General features: G+C 61.0%; 1 protein-coding gene and 1 long non-coding RNA gene across 2 annotated transcripts in view; one reads left to right on the forward strand and one right to left on the reverse strand.

Moving 5' to 3' along the window:
- The window catches only part of LINGO1 (leucine rich repeat and Ig domain containing 1), a 73,424-nt gene that overhangs the window by 11,894 nt on the left and 36,267 nt on the right, over positions 1–25,263 (reverse strand). The window lies entirely within an intron of this gene.
- LOC119238399 (uncharacterized) lies at positions 19,477–23,678 on the forward strand. The gene is made up of 6 exons (XR_005123568.2): positions 19,477–19,517; positions 21,091–21,192; positions 21,468–21,615; positions 22,075–22,234; positions 23,422–23,488; positions 23,584–23,678. It is a non-coding gene; the product is annotated as an uncharacterized LOC119238399 (long non-coding RNA).

The raw sequence follows: 25,263 nt of genomic DNA on the forward strand, positions 1-25,263 counted from the left end.
CAGTTCAGCGTGAGGAAAGAAATGGAAGGTCAGGTGGCTCAAGGAGATCTGCTTTGAAAGATAGGGAGCGAGCTGTCCGTCATGAGAGGTATGTAAGCAGACACCAGATGGGGAAACTATAGGAAGACTCTCTGGTGAGATGCAGCCCTCAACTGCCCCTCTTAGCTCTGAGATCCTCCCATCTTGCACCCAACTAAAGGGACTTGAAGCGGCAGCCCCCGGGAGGCACGTGCTGGCTCGAGGCTCCTCTACCTTGGGAGCCAGCAGAGGAAGCCTGCCAGCCGGGCCCCGCCCCCTCTCGAGTCCAGAGCAGGCTCTGCAGAGGGAAGCAGAGGAGGTGGCAGAAAGAGATTAATTCTCTGAAATGGGAAAAAATAGAAAAACACACACACACCACACACCCTAATAACACGTAATAAGAGGCTGGAGACGGGGAACAATGCCCTGGTAATGTCACCCTGGCGGCAATCAATTTGGGTGTCACATGAAATAGGCATAATTATTCCGCCAGCCCTGTTGCTCGTCCCTAACCAGCTCCAGGGGTCCAGGCCCAGGCAGGAAAGCCTCACGAAATCAACGGCTGTGCCACCGCCGGTTCCAGGCTGGTGGAGAGAGGGCCGCTCCAAATGAGCCTGCCAAGCACCTGGCTTTCCAGCCTCTGCAGGTAAGTGGGGCTTGGGGACCTTGTTGGGGGGTCTTGCCAATGCCCAGGAGCCACCTTGCTCAGTTACTCCTCACTCACGCCAAGGGCAAGAGCAATCAGGGAGGACTTCCCAGAGAGGTGAGTCCATCCAGTGTTGCTCTCCAGGTCACTCACCATGCCAAGCCCGGTGCCAGGGTGTAGAGATGGGGTTTGGCTGGGGGAGGGGGCTGGATTGGTTAGAATAATGAAGCGAGGCTCCCTCTTCCTTCCAAGGTGGGATGGCCCCTTCACATCCTGGGAGTGTCTTTGGCTCTAAATGTTCAGGAACTTAGGTTCGCCTTGCCCCTCCTCCACCCCTACTTCTTTGGGAAGTCCTCCCTGACTGTTACGGCCCATCCCTGAGCTTCAGGAAGTACAGATGACATCTCCCCAATGGGGAAACTGAGGCAAAGGGCTCAGTCGCTTAGCGGGCATCTGTGATACACCGGCTGCTGCCCAGCTCAACCCCCATTCCACCCTCCAGAGACCTGGAATTCCAGAAATGCAAATCAGGGCCACAATGAAATACCATCTTACACTCATTCAATCAGCAAAAATCAAGACGTCCGTCAATACCAAGTGTTGGCAAGAGTGGCGAGCGGCGGGGATCCTCGCCTCCTAATGGAGGAGCATAAACAGGTCCAGTGGAAAACACACCGGCCCATTTCCTGGCAAGGCTGACCATGCACACGCCCTACAGCCCAGCAATCCCACGCCCAGCCGTGCGCCCAGGGGCGCTGTGCCTGCCCCCCGCGTGGTCTGTAAGAACAAAACAGGGAAAGGACCCCGTGCCCATGAGCAGTAAACGCACCGTGTTAGGGTCAAAGGGCGGGACGTTACACAGGGATGGAAATAAGCAAACTACGTTTATGTTCCTTGCAACACCGCAGTCAAACGTCAGCACAGGATGTTGAAGATAAAGGGCAAGTCTCAGAGGACTGCTCCCGGGTTCATGTTCTCTTTATAAAGTTCACAAGTGACTAAAACAGAACAGTTTATATATATTCAAAATATATAGCTTCTAAAAGGCAAGGGAACGATGAATAGACAATTTTGCGTAGTGGTTGCCTCAGAGAAAAAGGCCCGGAGGTGGGGTGGGGAGGCACACAGGTAGAGGGACCTCAGGGTTAGAGCGCCGGGTCCGAGCCGGAGTAGGTCATGAGCGCACGTGCTCACGGAGTTATTAACTTCATTCCTCATCACTAACAGGCCATGCCTGGTCCAGCCAGCAAGAGCCCCAGCCCAGGGCCTGGAAGAGGTATTCTAAACCATGCTTGGGAGCTGGGGACTGTGGGTAAGTCCGTGCACTGTGCTAGGACGACACTGCAAGCATATCACTGGTGCAAACTACAAACACAGCACTGGTGTAAACTACAAGCACAGCACTGGTGCAAACGACAAGCACAGCACTGGTGCAAACTACAAGCACAGCACTGGTGCAAACGACAAGCACAGCACTGGTGCAAACGACAAGCACAGCACTGGTGCAAACGACAAGCACAGCACTGGTGTAAACTACAAACACAGCACTGGTGCAAACGACAAGCACAGCACTGGTGTAAACGACAAGCACAGCACTGGTGCAAACGACAAGCACAGCACTGGTGTAAACGACAAGCACAGCACTGGTGCAAACGACAAGCACAGCACTGGTGCAAACGACAAGCACAGCACTGGTGTAAACGACAAGCACAGCACTGGTGTAAACGACAAACACAGCACTGGTGCAAACGACAAGCACAGCACTGGTGTAAACTGCATGTAGTGAGCGCAGATTAACACCCTTCACCCTCCAACAACGCCACAGGTAGACGCTGTGTTCTCCTCTCCTACACACAAGGGGCCTATGGCCCAGAGATGAAGTGACTTGCCCAGATTCACAGAGCTTAGCCACAGGGAGCTGAGGCTTGAGGGCAGGCATCTCAGTCCAGAGACCACATTCAGCAACTGTGAGACAGAGTGACAGCAAAGACACTGAGCACACATGAGGAGACACGTGTCAGCCCTGCTGTGATGGGCCCACAGCAGACATTCATTCACTCATTCACTCATTCATTCGACACATGACCAAGGTCATTATCAAGAATCCTCAGATGCTTTTGGAAATGAACTTGTCTGTCTGCACTCTTTCTACAAAAAACTGCCCCCCAATTCTGGAATCCCCTATTTTCTGTGTCTGCCTAGTCTGGCTGCTACCTTAAGACCAACCTAGTCTCGATTTTTGTTAGACTTTCAGTCCCCAGGAATAAATCCCCCCCTTTCTGAGGGCTGGTGTGTGCTACTGAATACCAGACTTTGGTTTTCCCCAACTGCAGTCAGGCCACCCGCACAGGCTATGGACAGTATCCCCTCCAGGTGGTACTTTCTAGCAGCCACCCACTGCTCCCTGGTGCCTCCCAGCGTCTTCCCTATCTCAGGGCCAGGCAGGGGTGTCCTGGGGATGAGTTCAGGACTGGCCAGGAAGGCAACAATAGTGGGTGCAAACCAGTGCAGTTCTATTCTGGGGAGGGAGAGAAGTCCTCTGGAGACAGATGCTGGACCAGGTGAGATGACAGGGGTAGATGTGGAGGGACTGGTGGGAACAGAACTGAGAGCATCATGGGGGGATCCATGATGGTGGGATGGGGTGGGGATCAGGGGCTGGGAGGCCACCAGCCTTCCACAGATTGCCACACACAGAACACTCGGCCAAGAGACCAAGGCCCATAAACCAAGGCCCTGACTTTGAGTCCCGCCTCCTCCCCTTCACTGCTTCCCTTCCTTGGCCTTTCCCTCATCCCGCGGATCCTCTTCCCACAGGACACAAGGCACAGTGTCCCCATGGAGCTCTGTGCAAACTGCTGTGCAGCCCCATCTCTCAGCAGGGATGCACCCCCGCCCCAGGCACCATGCTCCCAGCTGCTTGGGGAGGTGCCCCGAGGGCAGCACAGGAGGTGCTGTCTCTGGTACCAAGGATCCAGCCTGGCTTTATGTTCAACATTTTTTGGTGTCTCTCTGGGACTCTGAGGTATGAGAAAACAATACCCAGGCTAGGAACAAGGGCTCGCCAAGGCCGGGGATGGAGAGGCTGACCGCAGGATCAAAGAGGACTACAGCAACGGGGAGAGCGTCTCACAGGGTCCCACAGCTATGAAGGATTGGCCTTGCCTTGCGCACACACCCAGCCCCCCAAACCTGGAATCCCAGACCACTCTAGCGCCAGGCGCTGGGGAGCGCTGCTTCAGCTTGGACCAAGCCTGCCCGAGGCCCATCTCACTTAAACTGGCAGCGCTGGGGGAGGGGGCAGTAACCAGGAATACCACTGGGGACCTACCCTTGCCTTCGTTAAATCCCCCCTAGCTCCCAGGAGGGGCAGCGAGTTGCTTCCCAGAGCCCCTAACTGGGTTTTAAAACCACGGAATTCTAAAGTCTCCCCTCTGCCACCTTCTCCAGCCCCGGCCACCGGCCCCCAGTGGCCCCCACAGGTAGAAAGCAGGAATGCCAGGCAGACCAGCTGTGGCACCTGCTGAGGTGTGAGGGCAAGGACAAAGGACTTGGGAACCCCCAGCCCTCTTCCCTCTACGCACTCCTCTGGCGGTGGGGAGGCCCCAGACTCTGCCGGTTGGGTGCCCCTGCTCATCACTCCCTGGGCACGAGAGAGACGCCGGATCCTGAGCCACTGACGACAACCAGCAGGGCTGAGCCCGGAGCAGCTCAGCCCGACCCTCCGGCTGCCAGAGCCAAGCAGAGGAGCACCGAGGAGGGCTGGGCAGGCGGGGAGGAGCTGGCCCAGAGGGCACTGCGGCCCCCTTCAGGGTCTCCTGAGCACCCACCCACCGGGACGGGACCAGCGTCCATCCTTCCGGATGCCCCTTTCCTGCCCCAGCGGGGACCTCTGAGAACAAAGGGGAGATGCCCAAACCAGCACTACAGGGCTGAGGCGGCAGGGCTGGGCCCAGCACAAGCTCCAGCCAGGGAAGGGACTGCCTGCCGGGCTGGCCCCATCTCTCTTCAGAGGGGGAGTCCCTGGAGGGAGAGTGTCCTGGGGTGCCTGGGGGAGCAGGAAGCCCACAGCCTACCTCCGCTGGAGGCAAAGCAGGAGGCTCCCTCCTCACCTTCCCCTTCGCAGCCGGTTCCCACCTCCCACCCGCTGTGCTTCCAGTGAAAAGTGGGGCAGGAGGAGGTGAGCAGCTGGGGCTGAGAGGACACAAAGGGGAGGCTCCTCGGGAGTTCCCGGGGCCTCAAGCCCAAGGCCCTCTCCATGCTGCCCACCTTCCTTCCCCCTTCCTTCCCCTTCCTTCCACTCGGGGCGCCGCTGCTGGGAAAGGGCTGCTGCGGGGTGAAGGGAGGCGCTGGTCCCAGGTGGAGCTTAGGGAGATGCCCGGTCGCTGCCGTGCGCCCACGGCTGGGGCGCCCGGTGCCGGCGGGGGCGGCCCGGGGGTTCTGCTCTATGGAGAGGGGCAGTCGCCCCGCGCTGAGCAGGGGCGCAAGCAGGGCGGCCAAGGCTCAGAACTGGGAAGGGGCAGGAGGATGAGGGGACCTTGATGCCGGGGTCCGGCTAGCCGGGCGGGAATGTGCCGGCGGGGGGAGAATGGGAAGGGAATGGTCTTCCGTCCTGGGGCTGGAGAGCGTCCGCACGGTGACCCCCAGGGGGCCTGGGCGGCGCGGGGGGTCCCGCAGTCCGGGAAGGCGCGGCCCGCGCCCCCGGGCCCTCCGAGGTCCTCGCCGCCCGTGCCGGGCCGGGCCGGGCCGCCGGGCTCACCTGCATCTCGGCGCGCCGTCCGTGTGCTCGGCCCGGTCGCCAGCCGCATGTCCCCCGCGGGGCCCGGCCCGGCCCGGCCCCTCCTCCGTCTCCTCCTCCTCGGCCACCACCTCCGCCGAGGGCCGGGGGGCGCCGCGGTGCGCCCGGGGGGCGCCGCCGAGGGCCGGGGGGCGCCGGGTGCGCCCGGGGGGCTGGCGGGGCTCAGCGCGCGCGCCGCGGGGGCCGCGAGCCGGGAGCCGCGCCCCGGGCCGCCCGGGGGCCGCCGCCTCTGCCGCTGGAGCCCGGGCGCGGGCCGGGCGCGCTGCGCCGCGAGGCCGGGGCCGGGAGCGGAGGGTCGCGGCCGCGCATGCTGCTCGGGGCCGCCGCCGGGAGGGGCCGGGGCCGCGGGCGGGACTCCGCGCGCTCCGGGCCGGGCCGACCCGCCGCCGCCGCCCGCGTGTGGCCGCCGCTCGCCCGCGCCGGCTCCCGCGCCGGCTCCCGCCCGGGCTGCGCGCTGTGCCGCGGCGCGGGGAGGGCGGCCCCGGAGGAGGCGGGGCCGGGGGCGGGCGCGGGCCGCGCGGGGCGGGAGCCGGCCGGGAGGAGACGCGGCCGCCCAGCCCGGGCGGGGGCCGGGGAGGCGGGGGCCGGGGAGGCGGGGCCCGTCGCTCTCAGCCACGGGGGCGGGGAGCGAGGGGCACCCCCACAACCGCCGGGCACGGAGGGGCAGCTCGACTAGCCCGGGGGCGCAGACGAGGGGCGCGCCAGCCTAGCGCCGGGGCCAGCGCCAGACGCCCGGGCCCCACGCACGGCCGCGCCCCTGAGCCCCAGGCCCGGGAGAGGCCAGGGCAGTGCGCCCGGGAGCCCGGCCTGCGCCCCCCCGGCCTGCCCCCCCGGCCTGCGCGCCGCGCCCCCCTGGCCTGCGCTCCCCGCCTTCGCCCCCCGGCCTGCGCTTCCCCGGCCTGCCCCCCGGCCTGCGCTCCCCCGGCCCGCTCCCCGGCCTGCGCTCCCCCCGGCCTGCGCTTCCCGGCCTGCGCCCCCCCCCCCTGCGCCCGGCCTGCGCCCCCCCCGCCCCCCGGCCTGCTCCCCCGGCCTGCGCTCCCCTGGCCTGCGCCCCCCGGCCTGCGCCCCCCCCCGGCCTGCGCCCCCCCCCCACCGGCCTGCGCTCCCCCCGCCCGCGGTCCTCCGGGGCTGCGCTCTCCCGCCGGAGCGCGTGCCAGGGCGCGAGCGCGATCGCCCGTTTAGCCGGGGTCATTGCCCACTGGGGCGTGCACCGAGCCACGCACGCCAACTGCCAGGCGCCCCGCCCGGCCGGGGTTGCTTGGAGGACGGCGTGAGCAGGACCCGCCCGGGGCCCGTCCTGCGCCTTGTCCCTTCTCGGACATGCCCGCGAGTCCCTGGCGGGCCCAAGTCCTGCAGGCGTCGGCGCGAGGCGGCGCGAAAGAAACAGGCGGCGGGAGACGCTGGGGGACAGTGAGGACGCGCGCCGGGCCCCGGGTCCGGGCGCCCCGCTGTGCCACCCGGCCCCGCCCCGCCGGGCTCGCCGTCCAGCAGGGGCAGCCCCGTCTGGCCACCGGCACCGCCGCCAGCCTCCGGCAGGGGGCGGCGTAGAGCCTCGGCCTGGCCCTGGGGGCCCCTCACCTCCGCTCCCACAGGGTCCAGGGGCTCCCGGGCTGGCCACATGCCAGACCCAGCGTCTCCTCGGAGCTCCAGACCCCCCTTGGCCCGCAGACACGGAATAGACTAGAGGAGGGGAGTCTCGGCAAAGCCTGCACAGTCAGCTGTGACCCCCAGAACCTCACCTCCTTCCCCTGCACGGCCCTGGCATCTCCGCGCAGCCGAATGTCCTCTACCAGCTAGTCTGAGCAGAACAGCCGGGACGCCCCAGCACACCCCCTCACTGCGGGAAGCGCGTCCCCCAGCACGTTTGTGCTCCTGACACCTCGAGTCCCCAGAGGTAGGGGTGGTGCCGGCAGAGAAACAGGTGGGGCTGCAGGGCGGGGTTGGGGGGCGCTGCCCGCGGCCTCTCGGCGTCTGGGGCACGCCTGGGATCTTGCTCCCAGCGCCCCCAAGTGTCCTGCCTGGAGGGCGCGCTGGTACCCGGCGGGCAGCGTGGGGCGTCGATGGTCCCCCAACCTTCTACAGTTTTGCTTCTTCGCTGCTCGCGTGTCGCGCACACGGTCGGAGCCGCGCGGACCTGCCCGGCAGGAGCCCCGGGGCCCCTGGGCCCTGAGCAGCGAAGGCCGGCTGCAGACGGGGCCTGCGCTCCAAGTCGGCCTCCCGCGCGCAGCCCCTCCTGCAGGGCACCCCGCAGTGCGGGCACCCCCTCATCCTCCAGCAGCCCGGAGGAGGCGCTGCTCCCCGAGCCGGACACGGAACCCCGGGCTCAGAGCGGCCGCTGCCTCGCCCGCAGCACACAGCCTGGAAAGCCCGGAGAGGGGCCTCGAACCGCCATCGGGCCGAAGGCGCCAGTACAAGCGAGGGGGGCGGGGGAGGGGCCTGGCGGCGGGAGAGACGGGGGGGGGGGGGGGGTGCCAGGGAGCCATCGCAGTCCCCCTACCCCGCGGAGCCCAGCCGCCGGCTCCCAGGCCCCCCAACCCTGTGCTGCCTGGACCCCCTTCCCAGCCCCGCAGCCCCCCCGCGAGCTCCCGCCCCGCTCGGCCGCCGCCTCCCACCCGCCCGCCAGGAATAGCCGCTCGGGCTGCGCGGCCGGTGGCTCCGAGGCTCCGCGGCGCGCACAGACCGCGGGGGGCGGCGCGGGCGGGGGCTATTCCTGGAGCGGCGGCTGACGCAGGCGCCGGCCGCGCCGCACCCCGCCCCCGACTCACCTGCTCCCCGCCTCGGGGAGAGCGCAGAAGCGGGGCGAGAACAAGGCCCCCCAGCCCCCATCCTGGCTGAGGAAGAGGGCGCGCGGCTGGGATGGGGTCTCCTGGGGCCCAGGCTCTCCTCTGAGCCCTGGGGGCAGCTGGGGTGACCAGAACTGTGCTCAGCCCACCGTGTAGGTGGCGTCCTGCTTCTCCAGAAGAGGTGAGGCTTCCAGCCGGCCGACTTACTTCACCGATAGAAATACTGGAGAGGGGAGGCTTTGGGGAACAGGCCTTTTGGGGGCCTTTTCTGGGTCTGGTCTGGGCCTGGAGAGAGTGCTGGACCCTGGTCTCGTCCCCTAGAGATCCCATAAAGAGGGGGCTGTCACCGGGTCCCCAAGTGACAGCATGAGCTGCAAACAGGCCTCTCTCCACTGCTGTCTGGTGGGGTGGGCCTCATCAGAGCCTCCCAGGGCCCCTGGGGCATGGAGAATGCAAAACATTAGGGTGGCTCATCCAGGACTTCACTGGTCACTGCAGTCACTGGTCCAGCCAGGGGGTGACATCCTAGAGCCCCTGGACACGGTGAGTCCAGCCCCAAGCCTCTGCTCCGCAAGCCTTTCCCTGGCTGCCACTACCGTACAAGACCGAACTGAGTCTCTTGGACTCCTGTCTCCCCTCCCGCACTGAGAAGGCCCTCAAGCCTGGCGCCAGGCCTGCCCGCTCTGTCCTCAGACTGCCAGACGGCGTGCCTCACAGGTGGGCACACAGTGGAGCCTGTCTTGGAGTGAAGACCCAGCAAGTCCCCGCAACACAGGAGCTGGTGACCGGAAGGAGAGCAGGCCCACCGCCGCCTGCGCGCTCCCGGCAAGGCAGGGAGCTGGCCCTGGTGGAGGGGGGGACGGGCCACTCTCCTTCACTCAGGCTCTGAGCTCCACTTCATATACTCCATCTCCCTTCAAGGTCCGTAGGGCTGTCCCCACTGCACAGACGGAAAAACAGAGACTTGGGCGGGCTGGCACCCTGCCCAGGCTTATTCTTTGTGTAAGAGGTGGGGCTCTGAAGCTGCCTGTGTCTGATGTCAGAACCCTGCTCTGCTCCCCCACTCTGGGAGGCGAGGAGGCAGGAGGCAGGGCCGGGTCCCCAGGGACTCCAGAAGAGCTAGGTGGCATGCGGTGGCATGCGGTGGCCTGCCTCCTTGCCCGTCTGGGCTGGTGTGCCCGCTCGCAGCCCAGCAGCAACGGGGTTTTACGATGATGATTATTTCTGAAGGCACTTGAAATTAATGACAGCTCTGAAATGGCTGGGACAGTGGCGTCATTGCGGAGACCTCTAATTAGCAAGAAAAACGGACACCGGGAGACGGAGACGGGTGGGGGCTGGGTTAGTGGCGCTGGGCACCGAGCTGCCGATGGGGAATGGGGTGCAGCCCGCATCCAGCTGTAGGTCCCTGTTGAGCCAGTGGAGTCCACGTCCCACTTTATGCCATAAATTTTATCCTGAACTCTCTTATTCACTGGCTGTAGAACCTTGGAGGGGTCAACGCCCCTCCCTGGTGAAAACTGCCCCAGCTGTGCAGTGAGGATTTGGCCTGGAGTTGGGGTGGCGGTTCTTAATTCAGGGCTCTGTGACCCCGCCTGGACCTGCATCCCTAAACGGCTAATGTCCAGAAGCAGGGGCCCTGCGCTCCTGGAGAGGCAGCAGAAGCCCCACACTCACCCGCGGCTCTCACAGCCTCACATGCGGGGTTCGCAGAGGCCACCGGTATAATGAAGTCCTCCAACTCAGGCTGGAGTGAAGTGGACCAGGAAGTGACAGGAAATCCATAGGTCGGAGCCCCGGCTGGCGCGGCTGTGGCGGGGCTGCGGGATGGGGACACCTGAGGGGCTGGCAGGAAGGTCCCCTCCAGGAGGTGGGCCTGGAGCTGTGATCAGGATTAGGGCCTTCTTGTTCCTCCCTCATAAGCTCCCCCTGCCAAGAACCAGCAGGAACTCAGGGACCCTGGCTGCTGGGGGTCCCCCCTTGGCCTGTAACATGCCTTGGGCTGAGTTACCTCCAGAGACAAAGGACTTACTCGAGGTCACTGGTCCAGGCGCGCCCCAGCTCCTGGACCTCCAAGTCGTGTGTGGGGCAGCGGGGAAGGGCAGGGCATGGGGCTAGGCGGCAGGGGACTCTGCCTGGCCCAACCAGGCCTGGAGCTGTGCAGTGGGCGTGGGGGGCTACCCTCGTGGGGGCAGGCTGAAGCCAAGGGCAGGGCCGTGGGCAGCGCACCCTCACTTCCTTGAGGCAGCATCCTCCCTGGCAGCCCCCGCCACGGGCTTGTCTTGTCCTCAGCTTCCTCCGACGCTTGGGTTCCTTGGTCCAGTCCTTTCCCCCTCCCTTTCCAGGCAGGGCCCTTCCTCCACGAAGCCTGCTGCATGCGCCTCAGTCCCCAGGTCTCTGCCCTCGGCCGTATTTCTGGCCTCAGTTTCCTCCTCTGTGAGACGGGACCATCAGCAGAACCCATTTCACACGGCCAGCGGGAGGCTCTCCTGGCTTAATGTCTAGCCAGTATCCGATGCCAGGCTCGGCACGCAGCAGGTGCTGGATTAATGCACTAGTTCAATGGCTACTATGCTTACGGCTGCTCTCTGCCCCCTGCCCTGCAGCCCCGTCCCCGCCGGAGAGGCCCTGGACCAAGCTCCAAGCTCCCCGACCCGAGACTCAGGCGCCCTCCGAAGGTGGGGATTGGTCTGCGTCTCCTGCAGTTCCCACAGCCAGCCCAGGCCCTGGCTCTCAGGGTCTGATGTGCGCAAATTAAACTCAGCCGCCACCCACCAAGCAGAAAGGACTGTGGGTTCCCCGAGAGAGAGGGCCGGGCATAGGGGAGCAGGGATGCTCTTGAATTCTCTCCTCTCACGTCCCTTCATCCCAGCCTCGAGCACCCATGCCCTTTGGGAATGTTCTAGGCCCGTCATGTTCACTTATCTAGAAGCACTGTGGCTGCAGCCTCCACTATCTGGAGGTGCACTGAGAATTGGGGGAGTCAAAAGGCCCTAGAAGGAGCCAAGGCAGGAGCCCTGGGGGAAGGGCGGGCCCTGGTGGTGGTGGGAGGGGGGCACCTTCATGTGGCCTCACCACCTGACCCCAGCCAGCTGGCCCAGGGCTGCTGCATTCACAGTGGCTAGGAAGCAGGGGATCTGTCTGGAGGCAGTCAGTGAAGGGGCTCATCAGCCCTGGGGTTCCTCCAGCGGAACGCCTGATATTCCTGACCTTGGGTTAGCTCGCCTTCAAACACAGGCAACTGTAGCCTCCATTTCATACACACACACGCACACGCACACACACACAGATTAAATTGTGAGCCGAAAAAAAAAGCCAAACACAAAAAGCAGCTGGCATAAAGGGACCAGTCCCTGGCTCTTTGGGGATCTGGGCTTGGGGCACGGCAGAGCAGCTTCTCCCGAGAGTCTGGGATGGGCTGTCCCCACGGATCATGTCAGGGAAACTTGAGCTAATGTGTGCAAACAGGCAGCACTATTAGCAAATCCATTCATTAAACACTTGTCTCGAGTTCTGTTGTGCAGGAGACTTGTTTATTAACTTAAGCCAGAACCTGTTATTAACTTCAGTCACAGGCAGTGCGGCGGCTCGGAAGCTTTGGAGCCAGGCAGTCTTGAGTTCTAGTCCTGGCTCCATCTCTAACCGCTGTGTGACCCGGGGCAAATCACTTCACCTCTCTGAGTGTCAGCTGTCCTGTGAAAGGCAACCCCTAAGATGATTCCTGGTATCCCCTGCCTTCTGGTGCCCCTCAGGTACCCCCTCCACTTGAGGGGACTAATGGACTCATTCTGACATGGCAGAAGTGATGGAATACCACTTCTGATTGGGTTACTAAGCCTGTGACTGCCATCTTGGGGACCCTTCCTCTCTCATTTGCTTATTTGCTATGAAGGAGACCAGTTTCCACATCTCGAGCCACCTTGTTGACCAGCCTGTATGGAAAAGAACCACTAACATCCCACAGGGTTGAGGCCAAGACCGCCAAGAGCTATAGCAGCAAGCCAGGGGGCAGAGCTTCCCTAAGTCCTGCCTTGAGAAGCCTGATGCTCTGGTAGACACCTAGACCACAGCCCTCAGAGCCCCCGGACCACAAGAACCCAGGTATGCCTCCCCTGGATCCCTGACCCACAGAAATACAAGGTAATGTTTGTTTAAGCCACTAAGTTTGGGGGCGATGTCATACAGCAGTAGATAACAAATACATACTCCATCTGTAAACTGGGCATAAAAACTCCTTTCTCCCAACATGGAGGTGAAATTGAGTTGAAGCCGGCAGGCACCTGCTGCTGGTCAGGAGTAGGAGTGGACAGAACTCGGTGGGTATCTAGTGAGATGGAAATGACGCATGCCCTAGAACCCGACAGCGCCCCCCTGGGTACATACTCTGGAGAAACAGTCACAGAAGACAAGTACAGGAATGTTTGTTATAACAGTGAAGAACTGGAAATGCCCTGACTTCCCATCGGCTGGAGGGGGCCTGAACAGAATGTGTGTGGTGGAGCACTATGCAGCCCTGAACAGTACACACTGTGGCCACAAATATCAGCATGGCTGAAATCAGAAACACAACGGTGAGGGGAAAACAAAGTTATGTAGAAGACGATAACATTTTATACAAGGTTTAAGAATCAGTCCCATACCCTATAAACTGTATGAAAAAAAAAAACAACAAATGTATATGAATATCTACATATATAGAAAAAGCATAAAAACATGCATGAGAGTGAACACCACCAATTCCAGGCCAGTATTAGCTCTGGGGAGAGAGGAAGGAGAGGTGGTATAGTCAGATCTATCCTGAATCCTATATTCCAAGTGCTCCCCAAGAGCAGGCACAGTAGTTGTAAGTCACCTGTCTAATCCTTTCAACAACCCATGGGGTCCATTCTAGTATTATCTCTTGCAGATGAGGAAACTGAGGCAAACTTTCCCAGGGAGATATTCCTGGACTTTCAAGACCAGTAGAAGGCCAGGACATGGCTGTTCACTCTGCCACTAATTACGGGGAGGCGGCATTACCTCTTTGACTTCAGTCTATTCTTCTATAGCACAGGAGAATTCTACCTGCCCCCCTTTATGGGTATGGATTGAGATACCAGGAAAGTCTTGATTTATCACTTTCAAATATTTGCAGAGCTCACCATGAGCCATGTCTGGGGACAGCTACATAGCAGGGTAGATTAAAAACAAGGAGGTGTAGACAAGAGAATGTGTGAATAAGATGATTCAATTCAACACAATTCAGGTTGGTTGAATTTTACATTGACTCAGTTCACAGACAGACAATGGCTGAGGTTAAGGAATAGCACAGGAGCACCTGTGACACGCTCGGTCCCACGTCAGATACTCTTGTAAATGATCTCATGTAAGTTTCCCCACAAGCTGGTAAAGAAGGAACTATTATCACCCCCATGTAGCCGACGAGGACAGAGGATCAGGGAAGGTGAGCACAGCAGAGCTGAGACTGCAGGATTCACCCTCCATCCATCCTGGCCTGCCCTCTGTCAGTGCTGGGGGCACAGATGGAGGACCCAGGCCTTGCTGCCTTCCTGGGAGGGCTCAGCCCAGCCAGAAGGGTCTGGAGGAGCTGGGAGGAGGGGAGGCATTCGAGGCTGGAGCACTCTAGCAGGCTTCCTGGGGGAAGGGCGGGTGCTTCAGTGCACTTACTGCGGTGGGAGGGGGGCAGGAGAGGCCCCATGCACCCATTCATTGATTCATTCACTCATTCATTCACTTCATAAACATTTGCTACAGCTTTCTCTGTGACCCCGAGGAACCCAGGGTCTGGTGTGCAGGGCCGTCCAGGCCGAGGTGAGGGGAGCATGGGGAGCGCTGGCACACACAGCGGCACCGGGGGGCAAGGAGAGGCGACCATGTGCTGACGGCTGAACTGTCACCCAAAGGCTGAGTAGGAGTCAACCAGATGGCAGGTGGGGGTGATGTGCCACCGGAAGGATCAATCATAGATGCAAAGGCCAATCCTGGGGTGGTGGGGAGTGGCCCCGAGGCAGGCCTGGACGGGCCAAGGCCGGTCGAGCTGAGCTGAGAGCGGCTGAGGCTGCTACCGTCTCCCTCTTGGGTAGGCGTCCGCCTGTCACCTGAGTCCCCAGGCCAGTTCAGCCCTGGAGGGCAGGCCAGGCCCCTCTCCAGAGGAATTAAGAGCAGGGAGTAGGAACTGTAACGGTACATGTAATTATGTGCAAAAATGAAGATCCTTAATAATTGATGGTGGGAGAGAGTAAACATGGGCAGAGGCACCAGGATGCATCGCCAGTCCCGGCTGGGACCCAGGGCAGCCGCCTGGCCGCTAATATGCCCATAAGTTATTGAAGTTATAAAGAAGAAAGCAGGTGTCATGTCACACCCATAAACAGCTTGTTAGCTAAGACTATGGAAGGGGCGGCTTCCGCCTGCATTGCAGGGCCCCCCACACCCTCCCTGGTTGCAGAGGGAGATGGATGAGGGGTAGGTGTGGAGAAAGGCTGGAGATGGGCTGCTATAGTCCACACACTCCCCCCCAACATGACCCACTATGATTCTGGTGGTGCTGGGTGGGAGGGGTCCAGAGGTTCAGAGTGAGAAAGGGACTGTGAGTTGCCCACACAGGGATGTGCAAGCAGAGACCCCACAAACCTGCCATGAGGTCCTGCCCATTCTGATGAGCTGAGGCCGGCTGGGGTACTGGCACAAACTAGAAGCTGGAGGTAGATACACATGGGGTAGCCCCCAGCAGAGTCACTTGCTGGCCGCGTGACCACCCACCCTCTCTGAGCTGCTTTTCATTCGTGCTACCTGGGGGCAGTCCTGTCTAGATCCTGGAGAGGGGCCTAAGGCACTGCATGTGATGTTCCTGGTGCACAAGAGGCCCTCGTGCATGTGGTGCTCCCTCCACCTCCCTCATCCACCCCCAATCTCGCAGGGGCTCCTAATCAGATCAGGCCTAATGAGGCTTCCCTTTGCCAGGCTCCGTTTACGGTCCATTAAGGCCGAAGCCAGGACATTAGTAGGAAAGGAGAGACAGCTGATGAGTGAAGGTGTCCAGCTGCCAGAGCTTGGCCCATCCAAGGCTTCACCACACACAGGCCACCCCCACCCTCAGGGAGCTCCCCAGGGAGTGGGGTGGGAGAGGGGTGGCCAGGAGCGCTGGCATTTTGGCTCCTCAGTGTTGAAGCGCTAGAACCCACTCTCTCCAGCTAGGGGTCTGTCTCTGAGAGGCCCCCTTCCAAGAGGTGGAGCAGACAGCCCGACTGGTCCCTTGGGTGCCCCTGACGGGCTCTGCTCTGCCAAGGGCCACACGGGCCCATAGGAAGCAATGCAGGCCTCAGAAGGCAGCCCTGTCCCCAGCCTGATCCTGGAAAGGTGACCAGATCACCCCCTAACTTGCCTGAGGTCACACGGGGAGCAGAGCTCGGCCTGCCCCCTCATTCTGGGCAGCAGACAGGTTACTTCCCCAGGCCTGAAACCACCAGGATGTTCGTTCTGTAAGAGGATCCTCCTCCCAGGGGCAAGGGCATCCTGCAAGTTCTTATCAGTGGCACTTCAGGCTGAGCCTCTCCTCTGGAGGTCCTCTCTGCACCCCTTATCTTATCTTATGCAGCCCTGGCGGACCGCTGTGTTTCGCAGATTGCTGGAGCGATGTCGCAGATGCACAGAGAGCACCAGAATGGACCAAGGCCACGCAGCAAGTCAGCGCTGAGCCTGGAGCCCAGGCCTCCCGCCCCTCCCCCAGCGGCTGGCCTCAGGCCACCTCTCGCTCAGCGTCTGTGATGGTCGGAAGGAGTGTTCTGACAGTCACCGTGCAGGGACATTCCCAGGGGTCCTCCTGCCCGGGAGCTCTGAGCACTCGGCGCCTGCCTGTCCATCATCTGCCCACGGGGGCGGCGGCTGGGGTCAGGTGGTCTGATCAGAGGGAAAGAGGCATCTTGGAGGGACGGTTTCTTGGGCCGGGGTGCTCACTTTGGGCCCCTCGACACCTACCCTTTACCCCCAGCACAAGAGGGGACATCTTCTGCCCAGGCTCACAGCGGTCCCATGTGGGGGAGCTGGAACAAGCCTGCATCACACTGAAGAGCTGGCACACAGGTCAGCGGTGTGGCCACCGGCTGCTCCAGAGAACTGGGCGCGGGGAGCACTTCTGGGGCTAGTCAGCTTAGGTTATGGCCCCCAGAGATCAGCATTAGCCCCTTCCGGACCCCTCAAAGTGCCATCACTTTCTGTCTCCATCTCTCTCCCTGACTCTGCTCTCAGAGGGTCAGGGGAGAGAAAGGCAGCCGACCCCAGGGCGGGTGACAGGAGGGCCCAACTGGCCCCCTGGATGGTGCTGGGAGCTGAGAGGAATAGGGAGCAGGAAGGCCGGGTGGCAGAGCAAGACTGTCCAGGAGGGCAGTGGGGGGAGAAGAGGAGCTGAGGGAACTCAGAGGTGAGAAGGGTGCTCTCTCCTCCCTTATCTCGCCCAGACCCGATGGGGTCGTCAGTGACAGTCCGGTCACAAGGCAGGCGCCAGAGGCTGGGAGAGCCATGCAGAAGGCAGGTACGCAGGGAGGAAAGTCCAGGAGCCAAAGGCCCAGAATTTCTGGGACATCTCCCAGTCACATGGGCCTGTGCCCACTTCCTGCCTCTCTTAGGCGTGCCAACCCCCAGCCCCAGCAGGGGGTCAGGGACAGGGCGGTACCAAAGGTGCTCCCCCCAGGGCCATTGTTACAAGTGTGTGCCCAGAGTAGAGCCACAGCTCTGGGCCAAAGGCAGCAAGCCAAGAGAACAGGGAACAGGGGCATCCCTCCTGATGCCTGCTGCTGCCCCCAGCAGGCTTCCTGGGCTTCCGTCTCCCCACCTAGCACCCTCAGTATTGGATTGTGCTGCAGGATGATTTGCCTGCAAACAGGTAAATGTGATGAGCAAGAGAGCCTTCTGGGACATGGCCCCTCTGCGCAGAGCACCTGGGCAAGTCCCTGCCCTGCTCCAGAGAGCCCTGAGGATAAGTGAGCACCTTCATTCAGAGCCGCAGGAACAGGGAGGGCCTGGGCACGGTCCTCCCCTGCAGGGTGAGCTTTGGGCTCACAAGTCTGGTTGTGCGTGTGCATCGAGTCTTCCACCTGCTATTGCTGTAACTGTGCTGTGCTGCAGACTGTGGCGTCACAGCCACGTGGAGGTGTTGCCTCTGGTGTGTCTCATCAGCCTCTGGTGTCCTGAGCAGGGCTCCCTACCTCTCCCTCACTCCCAAGGCCCATCAGGCTACAGACAGAAAACCCAAGCTCCACTCAGGGCTCCAGCTGTTGGGGGGTGGCGAGGAGAGTAGGGGGAGTGAGTGGGGAGCGGCCATGTGGGGGTATCTGGCCTGTGTCCTCCCTCTCCACTCCCTCTCTACCCAAGTTGCTCTAGAAGCCCAGCCCCTGAAACAGGACTGATCAGAGCCTGGAGGCAGTTGGGTGAGTGGGGGGGGTCCCCTGGTTCCAGGGGTCCCAGGACAGACCTTACCATCTACTTGCTTCTCCAGGGCCCCCACCTGCCATTGGCATCTCTGTTCCTCAGAAATGTGGCTGGCACTGGTGCAAGTGGAAGTAACTCAAAGAGGGCAAGAGACACCCAGCCATGCACCCTGCACTGAGCAGGGCCGGGCCAGGGCAGGCTGAGGCCAGGCCGACTTCTCACTGGCCACTCCTCAAGTTGACAGATGAAGCACTGAACTGGCTGCCCCATCCCTCCAGCAATCCATGCAGAAGGAGGTGAGGGACTTGCCTGGGTGATGCCAGAACCTGCAGCCCGCAATGGCCCCAGGGATGGACACTGAGGTTGGGGGTTGGTTGGAGACCCCTGGAGGAATCCTCTCTGTGGGGTAAGTGACGTGCCTTGAGCTAGCAGCCTGGGTTGGAAAGTTCTGGAAGGCCTCAGACAACAGGAGGGCACCCACACTCTCAAAGCAAAACATGGGCACATACACTCAGACGCAGTGTGTTCACAACACCTGCTGGGGCGTGAAAACCAGCCATAAATACCTGCGCTGTCAGGGTGGCTCATCAGGTAGGTGGGGAGAAGGCCTGTGTGCCCTGGGAAATTTCCCAGTGACTCACAGATCGTAGACCTCCTTCCCCCATCCCCTGGAACTTCCATGTCCTCCCCAGAGAGCAGAGTGGAGAACCCCCAGCCCGTTCCCCAAATCAGGGGACTGAGGGGTCTGAAAAGAGGGAGCTCTGGTCAGCCAGCCTGCAAAAGCTTCATACATCAGACCCCAGGAAGCAGGGGCCAGAGTGCGTCGCCAGGATGCACTACAGGGGGTGGTGGAGGGGCTGCTCCTTTCAGCGTCCCTCCCAGTCACCCAAGCGGAAGGCAGAGAGGAGAACCTGTCACCACTCACTCTACCAGTGCCCGCTCTCTCTTCACTCGTGAACTTGGCAGGGAATGTTCACATTTAGTTAGCATGCCGGGGTGGGGGGAGGGGTCTGGCACATTTCATGGCTAAAGATAAATGCCAGCTAATGTCTGAAGTGTGGGACGCGTCTTGAACAAATTCAGAACTACGTGCTCGCCCCCCCCACTCCAGGGGGGCTGGTCCCCGATGCACGAACACGGGCTGCCTCCTCAACAGCCCCAGTCGCATCCCTGTACACATGTTGCACCATCTGACTGCCTGCCCTCTCCCTCCCCGCCCAGAGCTGGCTCCAGACCCACCTTGGGGAGGCTGGCAGGCTTTCCTCAGCCAGCCCTCAGCCCTGGTAGAGAAGGTAGAGAGAAGCCAAGCGCAACACCGTGCTGCTAGCCGCCCCGTGGCAGACACTAGCCAGCCTTCTCAGGCGTGGACGAGGAGGCCTCCTGGGAAGGTCAGCCCCCGAGGCGCGTCAGACGAATGAGTGCACGAGCGGGCCTCAGTTTCCCCTTCCCCATATTGAAATGGCTCCGCCTGTCCTGCCCGCACCACGAAGCCAGGTCAGTGCCGTGAGCAGGGTGTGAGGGTCTCCAGCATGAGCCCCGTGGGGGCGAGGGGCAGACCCTGCCAGCCTGAGTCTAAAGGCACTGTGCCCCCGCAGCAGCCTGCACGCCAGCGGACGTCAGCCAGCCCAGGAAGACCAGTCTGTGAGGCGCCAAGGCCCCCTGCCCACTAAGCCCACACTTGCAGGAGGGCATGGGGTGTGTACAGAGGCCCCGCCCACCTGGGCATACACGGGCACACTTGGCTCCGCCCATCACGAGTCCTGCTTCCCGGCTGCCATGGCAACCAAGACTGCTGAGTGGGGAACGGAAGGGAAGGGCGGAAGGCTGTGAGAACAGACGAGGCTCAGTCAGTGGTGCTCTTTCCCTGCCCTACCCTCCCCCTCCATACCCCCCCCCCGCCCCGTGCCCTCCACACAGGTCACAAATCAATGAGCAGGTGGAGCATGGGCAGGAACCTGGGCCCCGCACTTCCAGGTGGGCCTGGCAGAGGCCAGCCAGCCCTGTCTCCCGGGCCCACGCTGCAGAGTGTAAAGCCACATTCAGGTCAAGGTGTGAGGGTGACCCCTGGTCCAGGCATCTCCCCACGCCGAGTCTGCCTGACTGTTCTGCCATCTCTGTGCCCACGGTCCAACACCCCATCAGCAGTCTCTGTATCCAGGGGCCCCGCGAGGGCAGGGACTTGATGGCAACGAGTGATGGGGCTGGGTGCGCCCCCCTAAACGGGTCCAGCAGGAGGCAGGCCCCACCACAGACCTAACACATACTGCTGTTTACTCCACGCCGGACATCAGGGCCATTTATAGCTAGGCAGTAACTTGTTCCACTTTTAAAAGCTCTTTGGGGAAGGCTCTATGGTGTCCCCAATTTAGAGGAGAAACAGAGGCACAGTAACTTGCCTGGGTCACAGCGAAGCTAATGACAGGGCTGGGGCTGGCACCCCAGTGTCCACTGCAGCTTGAGGGTGTGATGCAAGGAGGCTCCAGGTTGGCTACGCCTGGGGGGGGGTCCTTAGAACTGCCTATTTTACAGGCACTGACACTGAAGGCGGGGGAGGGGGCAGTATCCCTAGTGACCTTCTTGGTGGGCGTCTGAGATAAAGGGGATGGCCTGCTGGGACCCAGGCCCTTGGAGGCCCTCAGCCCAGGCCCTGCGATGGTCCCTGGGCTGCACTGCCCCTGCCAGAAAGCACGAGGAAGCCAGAACTGAGAGAGGGTCTCGGTATGGCTGCCAGAGGGGGAGGCCCAGCTCATGAGAGTGGGAGGAGAAGAGGCAAGGTGGTGGGGGGAGTCTGGGGGTTCCCTGAGGGAGGTAGTCTTGCAGGAGTAGGAGGATCCTGAAAGCAGGAATGGACATTGTAGGAGGAAGGAACAGTAGGCATGATGGTGCAGAGGCTGGGCACAGTGAGGTCTGTACAGGGTCACAGACTGGCCACAATTGCCATTGTGGGCTCAGGGACCAAGCAAATTTCTCCCCAACTTCTGCCTCCCCCAATACTGAGACCAATGTTGAACTCACTGAGAAGCCACTGTTTAAAAAGCCAAGGGCTCCCTAGGGTTGAGTAGGGGCACCCACAAACTCAATCCCTGTGCTTCCATCAGCGCTGCCTCTAAACCCAGGTTTGCTGGGCACATGGCAGCTGGCGGCTCAGAGCAGGAGCCACGGTCATGACAGCCTGGCAGGATGCTGTTCCAGGCAGCCCAGGGCAGGCCCCGGCACAAGGTCCGTCCTCTTGGCCACCGTGCCCGAGGCCCTACGCTTCCCTGTCTGCTCTGTCCTTCCCTGTCCTCCCTCCCTCCTCCTTTCCTTGTGTCTTTCTATCATTGTTCCTTTATTTTATTTTCAGCCCTCAGCACTTTTTTTGAAAGAGAACAGCTGGGCTGCTGGAGTCACAGAGGAAATATTTTTTGACTACTTTGCAGATTCCCCTTCTCTATGAAAACTGATGCCACCATTGCTAAATGACGGACAGACTGCAAGATACATATTTCCTTCCTGCCTCCCTGTGGGCTATCTGCGCTGAGGTATCCATGAAAGACAGGGCAGTGGCACACACCTGGGGGAGACGGGGTGGTGAGTGGGGAGGACTTTGGTGTCAGGTGGGAAACTGAGGCCCTCGGTGCCATCACAACCCCATTTTACAGATGAGAAGACTGAGCACCAAGCTCCCCCAGATAGAGTAAGAGGGGCAATGTTAACATTAGCCACAAGGCCCGCACTTAGTGGACACTTGCTGCTGGCCGCTACGGTAGGTGCAAGCGAGCTGACGAGGCAGATGCGTCACTGTCCTGTTTTACAGAGGAGAGACTGAGGCTCAAAGAAGAGAAATCACAAGCCCAAGGTCATGCAACTGGCCCAGCAGAGCTGGAATGTCCACCCTACAGCCTTGTTCATGGCCATTCTGCCTGCCGCATCCTCCCAGCCACCCAGAGTATTAGAAAGCGGAAGTAAGATCTGAACCTCCATTTGTCTACATGTTTATTCCAACGCTGGGCTCTACTCCCACATTGACTGCTGTTGCCAAGAGATCATTAAAGAGCACAGGGAGACCCAGATTGATCCTGAGCCCATCCTGATTCCTGAGGTCAAGACCAGGCCTGGCTCAGTCTCAGGGACCCTGCTAAGAAAGGGGCGACTGGAACCCCCTACCCTGGACCACGCTAAGCCATCCATACCCCCTTCTCAAAGGTCATCCCTCACTCACCCCAGGGCTGGAGATCTTGGCAAGCCCTGCTCCTCTGGGATCTGTCTGCTATACCCTGAAGCCAAAGGATCGCCAGAGGGAACCACCGGGGTCAGGCCTGGGCCTTAAACCTGCCACTCCACACCTAGTGGCCCCCAAGTCGTGCATACATGGGTGCACCCTGTGTGGCTGGAGGCTCAGAGTTTTACATGTATCACTGCAGGTTTTGAGCTGTGGAAACCCAATTCCAAATTTAGGGAACTGACTCAAGATACCTCCAAGGAGTGCCCTCCAGTCCTGCAAGCTCAGGGAGCTCATCTGAACCCTGATCGGAGGAAGGGAGGACAGCAGTCTGCAGTCTCTGCAAACCCAGAGCTGGCCAGGTGAATGTTCGAGTGAATGGGAATGTTCTAGGCTAACGTGAGGCCCATTGAAATGGTCATGACCTTAAAGCAAACATGGTAGGCGGTGATGCCTGTGTTCCATGGATGTCCATTCTTTGGTAAGACAGAAGACATTCTGGAAAATGTCTTGCTGCTGGAAGCGCACGCGTGAGGTCCATGGTAGCGTGTGGTACGAAGGTAATGTGTGAGGGCGACGCGCATGCGGTGCCTTCCAATGTGGGCTGACCTCAAAGAGGGAAGTCACAATGGAGAAAGTGGGACTGGCTCCACCAGGTCACAAGGAGAACAGAGACCTCAGGGTGCCCTGTGGGAAGGTGAGAAGGCTCTTGGAGGAGGGATGGGTGCAGAGAGCAGCTGGGGGCGGTTACGGTGGCTGCCCAGGCAGAGGGCCAGACTAGAGAGCCTGGTCTGCTGGGGCTCAGAGGCGGCCAGGAAGGTCTCTAGCTGGAGGACAGAAACCAAGGGAACCCAGGGGGCTAGGAGGGGCTTTGGGAACCCAGTGTGGTGAGCTGGACCCTGTATCAGACTGCCCTTCCATGGCTGCCTCCCTGAGTCCCCAGGTTGCCAACTCTGCTCACCACCAGGCAAAGGATGCCCTGCCAAGGGCGGAAGGAGGGTGAGTAGTGGGGATCCTTCCACAGCCAACACCATCATCTCGGGGCGTTGGCTACCGAACCAGAACTAGAGCGTCAGGAAGCCCCGCTCCACCTGGCTAGTGTACCTGACATCCCAAGCCTGAGGCTTCTCACGTGACAACAGGGGGGCAGGTCATGAGGCCACCCGTGGTTCCCACCTGAGCTCCACCATGAACGGGCTTTGCAAACTGTGAAGGGGTGTGCCATGTCGGGTGGAGGAGGCCCAGCCCCGGGGGCTGTTCTGCTGACGGAGAGGCCCCGGGGAGGCCGCCGTGCTGGGTCCGTGGCTTGTAAGCACGTGCGCCAAGGGCGCATCTGTGCGAGGATCTGTTTTTAAGACCTGAGGCTCTCAGCGACTCCGCACAGAGATTTGAAATGAGGGGGAAGAAGAGGAAGTGAGATTTCAGGATCATCTTAAAAGCAGAAAAAAATTATTACGTGTCAAAAGAAGTGGGGAGGCTTAAACGGCTCCCAGGTGGGACCCAGAATAAAACAGTCTTTGCTATTATTTTTCGCTATTTTTCCACACAGGGAAGACAGGCAGACAGTCACCATAGCAACCCTGGGCATCTGGCAGGGGGCAGCCTGGACCCCGCAGGTATGTCTGGGCTGAGCGGAGTGGGTTAACTCAGAAGAGCCCAGAGGACTGGCGGGGTCCCGTCCAGGCAGGACCTTGTCTGGGGCCTCTTCTAGAAGCCACCCAGGTTTGGAGGAGGGCAGACTGGAGTTGCCAGCGGAGGGGCCAGGCCAGAAGCTGGTTCTGAAGGTAGACAGGCCTGAGGACAGAGATGGAGGTAGGCGGGGCCGAAGGGTTGTGGGAAGTGGCAAAAGAGCCCCGCGGGTGGCTGCAGAAGGAGGTGGGGGCGTGGGTGGTGGGTCTGGGCGTGGGAACGACAGGGTCCTGTGTGGAAGCCGGCGGCTCTCCCAAGCTGCCCCAAGCCTGCACGGATAGAGGGCAAGTGGGTATTTTATAGACTTTAGCGGTGGCTTCAGCAGCGAGGCCAGGCAGGAGCTTGCGGAGAAGGAAAATCCCGACTGCAAAGAAGTGGCTACGGAAGATCCACGCATCTGGGTGTGCACAGAGAGGAGAGGCTGCTGTTGGTGGAAACGGCACGGGGGGAGACGGAGGCCTCCGTTCGTGAGGAGGTAGCTGGGAGTTTGCCGCCTCTTTCCCTGTGTATCCCTAGTGCCTGACACTCAAGAAATATTTCTTTGAACAAATGAATGAATGACAGACAACTGAATGAACAGTCTTCAGAAAGCTCCACGGAAGCTCTGAGGAGGCAGCTGACACCTCTCTACAATTTGCAGGCTGGAATCGAAAACGCTAAGCTGCTAGAGAAACCGAACCAACCTAAAATGCAAATGAGCATGTCGCTGGCCAAGGAGGCCAACCGAACAGCACCTGCCCAGGGCTCGTGGTCACCCGAACCCGGAAACACGCGAACGGTGCCTTCCAGGGCCAGACGACGAAACCCGCGCTGGAGCCAAGCTGTGCCGGGTCTCGGCCAGTTTCCCCCCAGAGAGTGTCCCCGCACCCGGGCGGCTGGATTTCAAGCCAGGCTTCAGCTTGCCGGGGGATGGTTCTGGAGCGTGTGCCCCTCGAAGTCACGCTTCCAAACAGCTTCAGAGGCAGAACAAACACGCGCTCGAGAGTCCTTGCTGGCTGAGCAGCCCCAGCAATGGCGAGAGACCCGGAGGCAGGCTGGCGGCTGGCGCCTTCGCCTTCATCCGGGGAAGCAGCCGCCGCCGTGCTCTCGCTTCCAGGGAAAGGGCTCTGCACTCATCTGGGGCTTGGGGGCTTTGAATCTCTGGGTTTGTCAGGCCCTTGGGGACTCGGAGCTAAAGACCAAGCGAGTGCGGCCCTCAGACCCCTCAAACTCTAGAGACATCAAGGAGAGCCAGAGAGGGGGCATCTAGGACCCGTTTCTCATCCGTTTCTCTCAAAACCCCGCTCTGTGGACCGACCAGGACGCTCTCCATGAAAGCCCAAATGACGCTGGAGAAGCGGGCACTGAGGCCCCCGCAGTCCAATGGCCTGAGCACGCCTCACGGACCAGCGGCCTCTGGCCCACTGTTTTGCCTTCTCTGGGAAGCAAGGAATCAATGGGGCAGCGCGTCCCTCACAGAGCACTGGGGGGATGGACTCAGACATGGACACCCAGCACTTCAGTAACGACCGTACCCGTAGAGTTACTGCTCCTCTTGCTGCTGTCACAGATTCAGAGTGCAAGGAGGCCTCTCGCAGCGCCCAGGTCTGCCGGCAGCACCCCCGCTCTGCACTGTCAAGTCTCCACTGACAGTTCTTCTGTCTTCCCCAACAACCCCAACATCCTGCCTGCAGCTGCTGCTGGGAAAGCAACACGTGGGTGC

The sequence above is a fragment of the Talpa occidentalis genome, unplaced genomic scaffold (assembly GCF_014898055.3).
Source record: "Talpa occidentalis isolate TD23 unplaced genomic scaffold, MPIMG_talOcc4v2.1 talOcc4.11, whole genome shotgun sequence".
NCBI lineage: Eukaryota > Metazoa > Chordata > Mammalia > Eulipotyphla > Talpidae > Talpa > Talpa occidentalis.